The 10948-nt window shown below is 37.6% G+C and overlaps 1 pseudogene; it reads left to right on the top strand.

Annotated features, from left to right (window-relative positions):
* Positions 1-219: 219 nt before the first annotated feature.
* Positions 220-902, top strand: LOC117072672 (annotated as a pseudogene).
* Positions 903-10948: the final 10046 nt, after the last annotated feature.

Below are 10948 nucleotides of genomic sequence, written 5' to 3'. Positions count from 1 at the left end.
ATCTGATTCCAGTTGAGTGTTGAGATGACTACAGCCTTGGCTGACACTTTAGCCACAACCCTCTGAGAAAATTAGAACCAAAATTATCCAGCTAGGCCACTCTGGATTCCAAGTTTTCAGAAATTGTGAGATAATTATAAATGTTTGTTATTTCTATGTTGCTAGATTTTGAGAGATGTTATACAGCAATAGATAACTAATAGAATATCCTGTGTTACAACAGTATATTATCTTGAGTATCTAAAAAATTAATCAGACGATAGCTTATTAGACATCATTTGTCTAATAAAATGATGATAACTTGTTAGTCAACATTAGTTGCTTTAATTATGGTGGTTAGATTTGGAAAGCCATTAGTCTATTCAAAGGAATACTTTATAAATATTTAGATATTAGCGTTAGTTGAAAAGTATAGGAGTGCACTTCCTCTTCCATGCACTGGCGAAGTTCCTGTGTTGCCAGGGGCCACCATCCTGCTCCTTGTTATTGGTATTGTAAGAAACAGCCATACCCAAAGTCTCGTTTCCACCGAGGTGTTCCTGATGCCAAGATCTCTATCTTTGGGTCGAAAGAAGGCAAAAGTGGATGAGTTCCCACTCTGTGGCCACATGGTGTCTGATGAATATGCGCTGCTGTCTTCAGAAGCCCTGGAGACTGCCCGTATTTGTGCCAGTAAGTACATGGTGAAAAGCTGTGGCAGAGATCCTTTCACATCTGAGTGCAGCTCCATCCCGTCCATGTCATCTACATCAACAAGATGTAGTCCTGTGCTGGGGCTGAAAGACTCCAGACGGGTATGTGAGGGGCCTTTGGAAAACCCCAGGGTACTGTGGCCAGGGTCCACATTGGTCAAGTCATCAGTTTATCCGCACCAAGCTTCAGAACAAGGACCACGTAATTGAAGCCTTAGGCAAGGGCCGAGTTCAAGTTCCCTAGATGGCAGAAGATCCGTATCTCCAAGAAGTGGGGCTTCACCAAGTTTAACACTGACAAATTTGAAGACAAAGTGGCTGAGAAGCACTTCAACCCTGATGGTTGTGGGGCCAAGTAAGTTCCCAATCACAGCCCCTTGGACAAGTAGCAGGTTCTGCACTCATGAAGTCTTTTGGCAGCACTGTCTCCTTGGGCCATGCCAATGTGATTTATGCTTACTAATAAATTCTGTTTACTGGCCAAGAAAGAAAAAAAAAGAAAAATAAAGAAAAGAATAAATATTTATTACAACTTTCCACCAAACTTCCATAAGTGCTGAAAAAAATGTTATATCTCTGCCTGACACTAAAGGATTGTGTAAATGATTTTGCTTACGTTCATTTTGGAAAATAAGTAGAATCATCCTTTAAAATGAGCGTACTTAAAATAAAAGGGTCTTCTGTATGTATTTTAATATCAGTGGGTTGGTTACTTCTTTGTAGTTTTGATGTGGACTCGTTTAAATTTAATTTGAGATCAATGCTAGTTGATGGATTAAAGACAGCTGCTTTCAAGAAATTTTCTCACGCTACCTTATGGGTGGTGCCATTCCTAAATTTCTGTAAGCCATCATGTTTCTTTTTCTAAGAAAGTATTTTGGGCCCAAGTAATATGCCGCAGTTTAAATATGCTTATACAGCCCTCTTATTACATATAGTCAAACCACTTAAGCTTTCAGTTCAAAATCACTGTTTCCAGATCAATAATGGCTCAAGTTTAACAGCCAAAAATTTACATTGATAATGATAAATTTTGGGCTTTATAACTTATTTCAAATACTGTATTACTTTCATTTGTCTGTGAGTTTAATCCCAGAGACAAATAAATTTGCTAATTTTAGAACTATCATATAGCAACATCCCAATTCAAGATGTGATTTTTTGAAAAAGGAATATAAGTTAGAGTCCCATTATATCATTTAATAAATTTTTCACAAAACAGTGGCACCTAGTGGTCTATACAAATCCTTCTCCCAACTGTTTGTAATTTGTCTTTACTCTTTAGTTTGAATCTGGCATTAATTGGCTACAGCTGGTTCAATTGCTAGTTAGATTCACTAGGATCTCTTGCTTTACAGATTCAAATTTTTGCCATATTAAAATTATCTTTTGTTTTTTATTTGTGTACTTAGCCTAATGTCAACAGCACTATTCTTACTATTTTGATGTCATTCTACCAGAAATCTTTGTATGTAGTTAGGGCTAATGAGTTACTGCCACCAAAATAGATGAATTACTTTAAAACATCAAACAAGAGACTACCTTAAAACAACAGTCTATAAAAAGAGATTCACTTGGCTGGGTAAGGTGGCTCACGCCTGTAATCTCAGCACCTTTTTTAGGCTGAGGCAGGTGGATCACCTGAGGTCTGGAGTTGGAGACCAGCTGACAACATGGTGAAACCTCATCTCTACTAAAAATACAAAAAATTAGCCAGGCCTGGTGGCAGCTCCCAGCTACTTGGGAGGCTAAGGTAGGAGAATCTCTTGAACTCGGGAGGTGGAGGTTGCAGTGAGCTGAGATCATGCCATTGCACTCCAGCCTGGGCAAAAAGAGCAAAACTCCATTTCATAAAAAAGAGATTCACTTTTGGAAGTAATAAAATTTGCCTTTTTTGTTTCTATAATAGAACTGAATAGTGTAAGCTATTTTAGCACTGCTTATCACCACTTGGTATTATTAGTATATGAATATTCTTTAAACCCACAGCCTAATAAACCTGTCTATAAACCTGACCACAATGTATTCATGTTGAGAACTTCCTGAATTCTGCTTACAAGAAGAAAGATGTTGATATTATCTTTTCTTTTATTTACTATGACCAAGTATGGCATGCACCAGTTTGGTTTAGGAAAAGCAAATAAAATATTGTCTTTCATATATGAAGAAGTTATTAGTAATAATTGAATACATTTTCCTATCAAAGTGATATCCTTATAGAGATTTATCTGCACGATCTAGCCAATACAAGACACTGTAAGACTGCTTTCAAAATTTGTTTGAGAACATTTCGTTCCCTCATGAACATTATATGTGAAATTCAGCTCTCATTATTACTGTACTCTAAAAATTATTTTAAATAAATCTGACGGAAATAAACTCAGAAGGCTATTGAATGGCAATTATTAATTTAAACAAATTTATATTCATACCTAGTTCCACATTTGCTGTGTAAAACAAGGAGGAGTTCTGTAATATTGTCTTTCTTGATATGAAGGCTGGTTATACTTTATACAAATTTATTGAGTTATATAACTTATTTGTATATGTATATTGTACATAATATATTATACGAAAATAAAATTTACATTAAATGACTGATGGAGGTGAAAATTGAGAATTTTCTAAAGAAAGTTCTTCATATTATAAGCACTATTTCAAACCTTTGGGCCTAATGGATGATATTTATTGAACTAATAGTATTACAATCACTTAAAAAATATATCAAAATTTTTCCTGTCTGTATAATTTAAATAGATATTAATATTTATTTTTGTACTTTTCCTAAAAGAGCTCAATTATTTGTATGTAAAATAAACTGCACACTTTTTAATATTGATCATCTACTCCAGAATTTAGAATTACTCATTTAGTTAATACCAGATTGTGTCCAAAGTTAGGGTTTTAAATATCTTAGGTAGACTCATTTATTATTGAGGTAGCTTTAAAACAAGTAACATTACCATTCAGTAGTAGCTTGCCATAAAATTTAGTGCCAAAATCAGTTTTCTTTTTTTTTTTTTTCTTTTTTTTTTTGAGACGCGGTCTCGCTCTGTTGCCCAGGCTGGAGTGCAGTGGCGCGATCTCGGCTCACTGCAAGCTCCGCCCCCCGGGTTCACGCCATTCTCTTGCCTCAGCCTCCCGTGTAGCTGGGACTATACAGGCGCCCGCCACCACGCCCAGCTAATTTTTTTTGTATTTTTAGTAGAGACGGGGTTTCACTGTGTTAGCCAGGATGGTTTCCATCTGCTGACCTCGTGATCTGCCAGTCTCGGCCTCCCAAAGTGCTGGGGTTAGAGGCGTGAGTCACTGCGCCTGGCCAAGTTTTCTAACAACGGTTATTTTATTTGTAAATCTGTGTAGACCTCACAGCTAATTCACATACAAATATTATTCTAGTCAGCTGGGTCCAAAAATAATAAAAACGGAAATGGTAAAAAATCCTTGCTGCAGGAGTTCGAACTGAAACTTTATGAGGAAAAATATTGTTTTATGATTAGATATTAAAAAGTCATGAAATTTGCCTTAGTCATCAACATTCTAAACATCAAAGAGATTGAAAAGTAAGGTTAGAATAAAATGTAATATCAGGTTATTTCTAATTTGAGAAATAATTTAGGAAATGAGTGAGAAACTGTGAATATTCATAAACAATGAACTGATAGTCCCAAATGCCTATGTATTTTCAAGCTATTCCACAATTGTAAGCAACATATAAGTTGATATTCATTTTAAAAATAAAAGCTATCAGATAGTATTGATTTTCTTTTCTTTTTTTTTTTTGAGATAGGGTCTCAGTCTGTCACCTGCACTGCAGTGTAGTGAGGTTATCATGGCTCACCGCAGTCTTGACCACCTGGGCTCAAGTAACCCTTCCATCTTATCTGGAGTACACAGTGTACTCTAGAGTACTGGGGCTACAGATGTGCACCTCCAGGCCCAGATAATTTTTAAACAATTTTTTGTAGAGATGTGGTCTCCCTATGTCGTCCAGATTGATCTCGAACTCCTGGCCTCAAGCGTCCTGCCTGGGCCTCCCAGACTGCTGGGGTTATGGGTGTGAGTCACTGAACCTGGCCAGACAGTACTTCTAAATTACTGTTTTCTTCTTCTAATTAAAAAATTACTTGAAAGTATTGAAACATAGATGTGAGTTCTTGCTGAGAGGAGAAATAAATTCCATTGGTGTTTAGGAGGCATTAACTATTAAATCTGCTGATGGGGTTATATGGGGGTTTGTCAAACACCATCCACGTGTCTCCTCAGAGCTTCCTGGACTTGCCTAGCTTTCAGACCCTCTATTACTGTCCCCACAACAGCTACCACTGCAGAATTTGGGATCTCACGTCACCAGAGGCTGCCATAGGGACCAGGACACAACAAAGAGGTGCAGGCCAGGGCAAATTCTGACCAATAGTTGGTAAGAGACACAAAAGAGACAGCAGATAAATTTCCTATTTTTCCTGCCAATGGACTGTTTCATTACGCAAGTTTTCCAGACATGTCATTTTAAGGCCTGTCAGATAGTGATAGATAATATATCCCCTTGCATTTTTTTTTTCAATCTTCTTTGCCTCACTTTCTTTATCTCTCACTTTTAGTGCCCTAAGATTATACTTTCAATTAATTAGCATATTAATATATAGGCTTCCCTCCACCTAAAGAACCAAAATTAAGACAGGGATCAAGCTAATAAGGAAAATTAAATACTACTAATCTAATCCATAGATGTAAAAAATTTTTAATAATGAAACGACAGGATTTTGCCATGTTGCCCAGGCTGGTCTCAAACTCCTGGGCTCAGGTGATTCTCCCACCTTGGCCTCCCAAAGTGCTGGGATTACAGGTGTGAGCCACCACACCTGGCAGGTCACTGGTTTTAACTAGGGTTATAATTAGTTAACACAGGTTAATTTTTAACTACAACTACATTGTAACCTCCACTTTCTGCTAATGCACCTTCCTAGAGTTGCCATTTATTGAGATAGGAAGACTGTGGACAACAGTTTTGTGTTGGTGATGGCGGTGGAGAGTTATTAGTAGTTCAGCTTTGGATACTTAAACTTGAGGTGACTATTGGTATTGGGCATCCAAGTAGAGATATAAATAAGGCAGTTGTTTATATGAGTCTGAATTTTGGAGAGTGGATCAGCATGAATGTATTAATGCAGGGACCCTTAGCATATAGATGGGATATTATATTATACTATGAGATTAGATGAAATCCCATAAAGACTGAATATTGACATGGGGAGAATATCTTGAAGGACAAAGTCCTAGAAGGTTTCCATATTTAGAGATCAGGTAATGAAGATAAAACATCAAGTAGACTGAGAAAGTGTCCGGAGAGAGAGAAAAACCCAGAGAATGTTATATTTTAAATGTCAAGACAAAAAAATAATATTTCAAGGGGGAGAAAGTCAGTTAATGGGTTCAATAATGTTGACAGGTCAGTGAAAATAAAATGGACTAAGAATACAGGCTGGATAGTGCAGTGTAAAGTATGATGGTGAATTTAATAGAAGCGTATTTTGTGAAAAATTGATTAGAAGATTTAAGAGCATATGGGAGTAGGGAAAGTGGGCACAGACACAACACATTCAAGGAATTTTGGTACAGAGGGAAAGAAAGAAAGGAGATACAAGTAGGATTTCAAAATTTTCAAAAGCCATTCTAAAGGTAAAGGATGATTTGGGGGATGTTTACACTGGAAGTTGGGAGACTAGTTGAAGGTGTTGCTGATTCAACCAAGCAACAATGAAAGGCGGCTCTAAGGTAGGGGCAATAGGAATGGAAAAGAAAAAATGGGGTTGAAAACCATGTAGAAAGAAGATGGAGAAAGTGATGAATTGGATGTGTGGTCAATGAAGACAGGTAGGGCAAATTAGTATTTTTTGAAAATCTACTATGGATTTCATGTTAAGTGCTTTTATATATTATATAGACAAAATGGATAAAGTGAGAGCCTGAATATTTGGCACAGGGAGGGGCCCAAGTTAGAGCAGAGGTGCAATTACTTCTGTAATTGAGGGAGAGGAGCATTCGTGTGGTGGCAGATTACCATTCAATCTCCCCCCCACAAATCTGTGAATTTAGTATTGCTGCCCCACTGTTTTTTTTTTGTTTTTTGAGATGGAGTTTCACTCTTGTTGCCCAGACTGGAGGTACAATGGCACAATCTCAGCTCACTGCAACCTCTGCCTCCTGAGTTCAAGAGATTCTCCTGACTCAGCCTCCTGCATAGCTGGGATTACAGGCATGTATCACCACGCCCGGCTAATTTTCTATTTTTAGTAGAGATGGGGTTTCACCATGCTGGTCAGGCAGGTTTTGAACTGCTGACCTCAGATGATCTACCCACCTCAGCCTCCCAAAGTGCTGGGATTGCAGGCATGAGCCACTGCACCCAGCTGCTGCCCCATTTTTATAGAAGAGGAACTTGAAGATCAAATAATGTTTTTTACATGCCAAAGAATACCAGTTAAGTAGTCCAAGGGCTGTATTTAAGCCAGATTGTTTTGGCTTCAAAATACACAGTTTTCTCATTCTAGATCAAATTCCTTCAATAGAACTAAAGGAGCAATAGGACTACAGGATTTCTGGCTTGACCAGTTAGGTAGCTAGTGGGATCATTAACAAAAGTATGCAATATTGGGTGGAGGTAAAAGATGATGTGTGCAGTTTTGGATATGATGGTTGTGAAAGACCTGTGATGTAAGCAATTAGACATGTACAGAAGCATTTGTACATGCCACTCCAGAGATCAAAAGATATATCCTCTGTGATGTAAGCAATTAGATACGTACCGAAGCATTTGCACATGCCACTCCAGAGATCGAAAGATATATCCTCTGATGTAGATACAGAGTCAGAGGCATTCATCTAACCTCCCAGGGAGAGGGAATAGAATTATAAGAGAGGAGGACTTACATAGAACTTTGGAGATTAACCATCTTTTAACAGAGGCAAAAGGGCTCACAGAGGAGACCAAGACTAATCAGATAGTTCAGTACACCATCAAAAGAGAGAAGAGAATTTCAAAAGGATCTAGTACTTAACAGGAAAACACAGCGGTTTATTTAAAAATGTGCATTGAAACATTTTCCTTGATGTCGGAAATTAGATCATCAGGGATCCTTGAGAGAAAAGCAGTTTGTTGGAAGGATGGAGGTAAAAAGGAGCATTGGAATTTATTAGGACTACTCTTTCAAAGAACTTGTCTGAGAAGGGAAGGGCATATAAAGAGGAATATAGAGTCATACATCATTTGGATTTTTAAAGATAGGTTAACCTTAAATACAATTTTATTTTTATGGTTATTTTTAAAAAATCAAGTGCTAATTATGTGTTAGTGTTCTTGCACTTTATGTGAAGTATTTCCTTCTCACAAAACAATTTTTGAGGCATCCATGAGATAACTCTCCTTATATTTAAGACAAGCCTAGTAAAGCACAGAGAGGTTAAAAACTTGCCCAAGATTAACTAGCTAGAGTTAGAGCCAGGATCAGACTCGGGAAGTCTGACTCAAGAGCCCTTGTATGTAACCATTGCCTCTTGAGTAAGAGTTAGGCGGGGTAGAGACGGAAAATCCTGGAGAAAGAAGACAAAATGAGTGGAGTGAGAGCCTGAGTGTCTGGAACAGGGAGGAGCTCAAGCCAGAGCAGAGGCGCAGAGTTACTTCTGCAGTTCAAAGAGGAGAGCATCAGCGTGGTGGCAGATGTTTCCAATGTAACTAGAAAACTATTTTTTTCTGCACACAAAATAGCTAATGTAAATATATAATTTTTCCTAACAGTTTAATTTTTTTCAAGTTTATTTACTTTGTAAGCCATTTTTTTCTTTTGTAGAAAATTTACTAAATACTAAATACCTATACTAAATACTGGTAACTATCAGGGAGACTTTGCATTGTCTGTTCAATAGACCAGTCTGTTCGTGCATATTAGTTATTGTAGCTTTATTTTACATTTGATTTATTTATAAAACAAATACTGAGCATCTACTCTGTGCTTGATGTGTTGTTTTGATATACATGATGAGTAAGATCAATAGACATATACATGCTCAGACCCCCACTTACAGTGTATTCCAGGGATCAGCAAACTTTTCTTTACAGGACTGTAGAGTAAATCTTTTAGGCTTTATGGAGCCATTCTGCTCTGCTGCAATCACTCAACTCTGCCACCGTAGCTTAAAGCAGTCGGACAATATGTAAATGAAGACTGTGGCTGTATTCTGATAAAAATTTATTTATAAAAACAGGCATGGCCTGCAGGCTGCAGCTTGCTGACCCCTATTCTAGGCTGGCAATACAGTTATCTGGATGATGAACTGTCAAATAATAGTGAAAAAATATTTTGGAAGTGACAATGGAGATTTAAGAAACTTTACTTCTTTTTTTTCTGACCGAACTCTAATTCCATGATGTTTGTGGTTAAGGTAGAGTAACAGACATCTTGGTTTATCCCAGGCAGTTCAGGTTTATGCCTATGATCCCAGCCTTATGATAAACAGAACCCCCACCACCACGCTTTTCACTCTTTGAAATTTTCCAGTTAGTATGATAAACTGTACAGTTGCCCTAAATTTAAGAGCTAAAAAAAAAAATCTTTCTCAATAGGAAAAAGAAGCAGATCTCAATTAAGGCAAAGCTATGGCAGGAAGATATAAAGGACATATAGGATTTTCTTTACTGAAGGAGATTTTCCAGAGGCCATATTAGGAAAGGGTGGGAAGGGAGGAAAATTGGAATTTTTATTTAATTGGGTGCATTAGAAATGAAGGGGAAATAAAAGGGAGAATGGGAAGTAAAGAGAGTCTGGGAGAGGAATTAAAGCGATACACTGTTTTACTTGATCAATATTACATATGGAATATTATTGATAGCTTGTTATGTCTCCTTTAAGAGAAGCCTAGCCCAGATTCTTGTTTTATACCTACTGGGAAGCAAGGCAAGTTTGTTCTTCAGGCAAAAGTTCACAGAGGAAATAATCTAATGAAAGAAGCTATTCTCAGAATATTTACATTCCTATTTTCTAAATGTAGTTGGTTTTCAGAAAACATCTAGAGATTGAGATAAGCATTCAAATTTAGAATGTTTATCCAAATCAGGTCTTTAAAGCTACACTCATTATACGTATTTCCTGTTGATTTCTAAGTCCAGTATTTTCTCTCTACCTGCTGCCTTCTCTTTTCCTAGCAAGAGCAAATATCATCTCCTTGGTAAAGTTTTCCTGGTATTAGTCACTCTATCTTCTGTACTCCCCTATGACACTGAACTCACACAGATACTTAGATTTGCTATGAAGAAAATGATGCTTCAGTTTCAGGGTAAGCTCCTTCGGAGCCCTTGCCATGTGTTCATATGGGTATATGCTTTTGTGACTTTAGGAAATGTAAGATTTTTTTAAAAACTGCCATTGGATAAGTCACATTGCTTCTCCTATTTAACACTCCCTAGTGCTTGTGGTCTGGGGGAGGCTACAAGGATTTCTGGGATCTAAGGCGATACACTGAGCATGGAATTAGGAGGTTGTGTTTATGTGCTTTAAGTCATTTCCAAGTGCAGTTGTATTACTGCTGGCCTAGCAGTTCATGTAGAAATAGTTTCCAAGAGGACTCCTGCTAACTCCTGTGCTGGTTCACTCAGCTTTTTGAAACACCCAAAAAGTGCAAGTCAAAGGTTATGTGATGGTTTGCAGGTATCCTTTACGCAAATTTATACGTGTGAAAGAGAAAGAAGGAGGATGCAGGATTTGTCTTAGGGGTAGGGAGCTTCCTTGGCTGAGGTCACAGCCTTCTCTGGGAAGCCTGCATCGTGTGACTAAGGCAGGAGAGGTAGACGGCCAGCATGGGACTCTTCGATGGGCTACCACTGGCCTGGCAAAGGCAATGTTAGAACTGCTTGGCAATTCCACTCGTTCTGCAGTCCAGTTCTGCTTCCTCTCTTTCCCTTTCACAGTTATTACTCTCTAAGCAACATCTTATACTCCAGCCTCCTCCTCAGCATCTGCTTCTGGGTAATCTAATTTATGACAATGATCTTGGTTTGGCAAATTCTGTTAAAAATAATTTTCAGATAAAAGGTAAAATTATGACTCTCATGCAGATGTAATCATGAACAATATGTTAAATAAAGTGTTTATTTTACTCATGGTATTGGGAAACCAAGCAGATGTTACAATTGATTTAAAATGAAAGTTAAAACAGCCAAGAGTAATATAGCTATTTAGACAAATTGCAACAACCTTTAGTGG

Source organism: Trachypithecus francoisi, unplaced genomic scaffold (genome assembly GCF_009764315.1).
Source record: "Trachypithecus francoisi isolate TF-2019V2 unplaced genomic scaffold, Tfra_2.0 Lachesis_group4, whole genome shotgun sequence".
NCBI classification, from domain to species: Eukaryota; Metazoa; Chordata; class Mammalia; order Primates; family Cercopithecidae; genus Trachypithecus; species Trachypithecus francoisi.
Note: the sequence above shows the minus strand (reverse complement) of the source record. Positions and strands in the feature narration are given on the sequence as shown.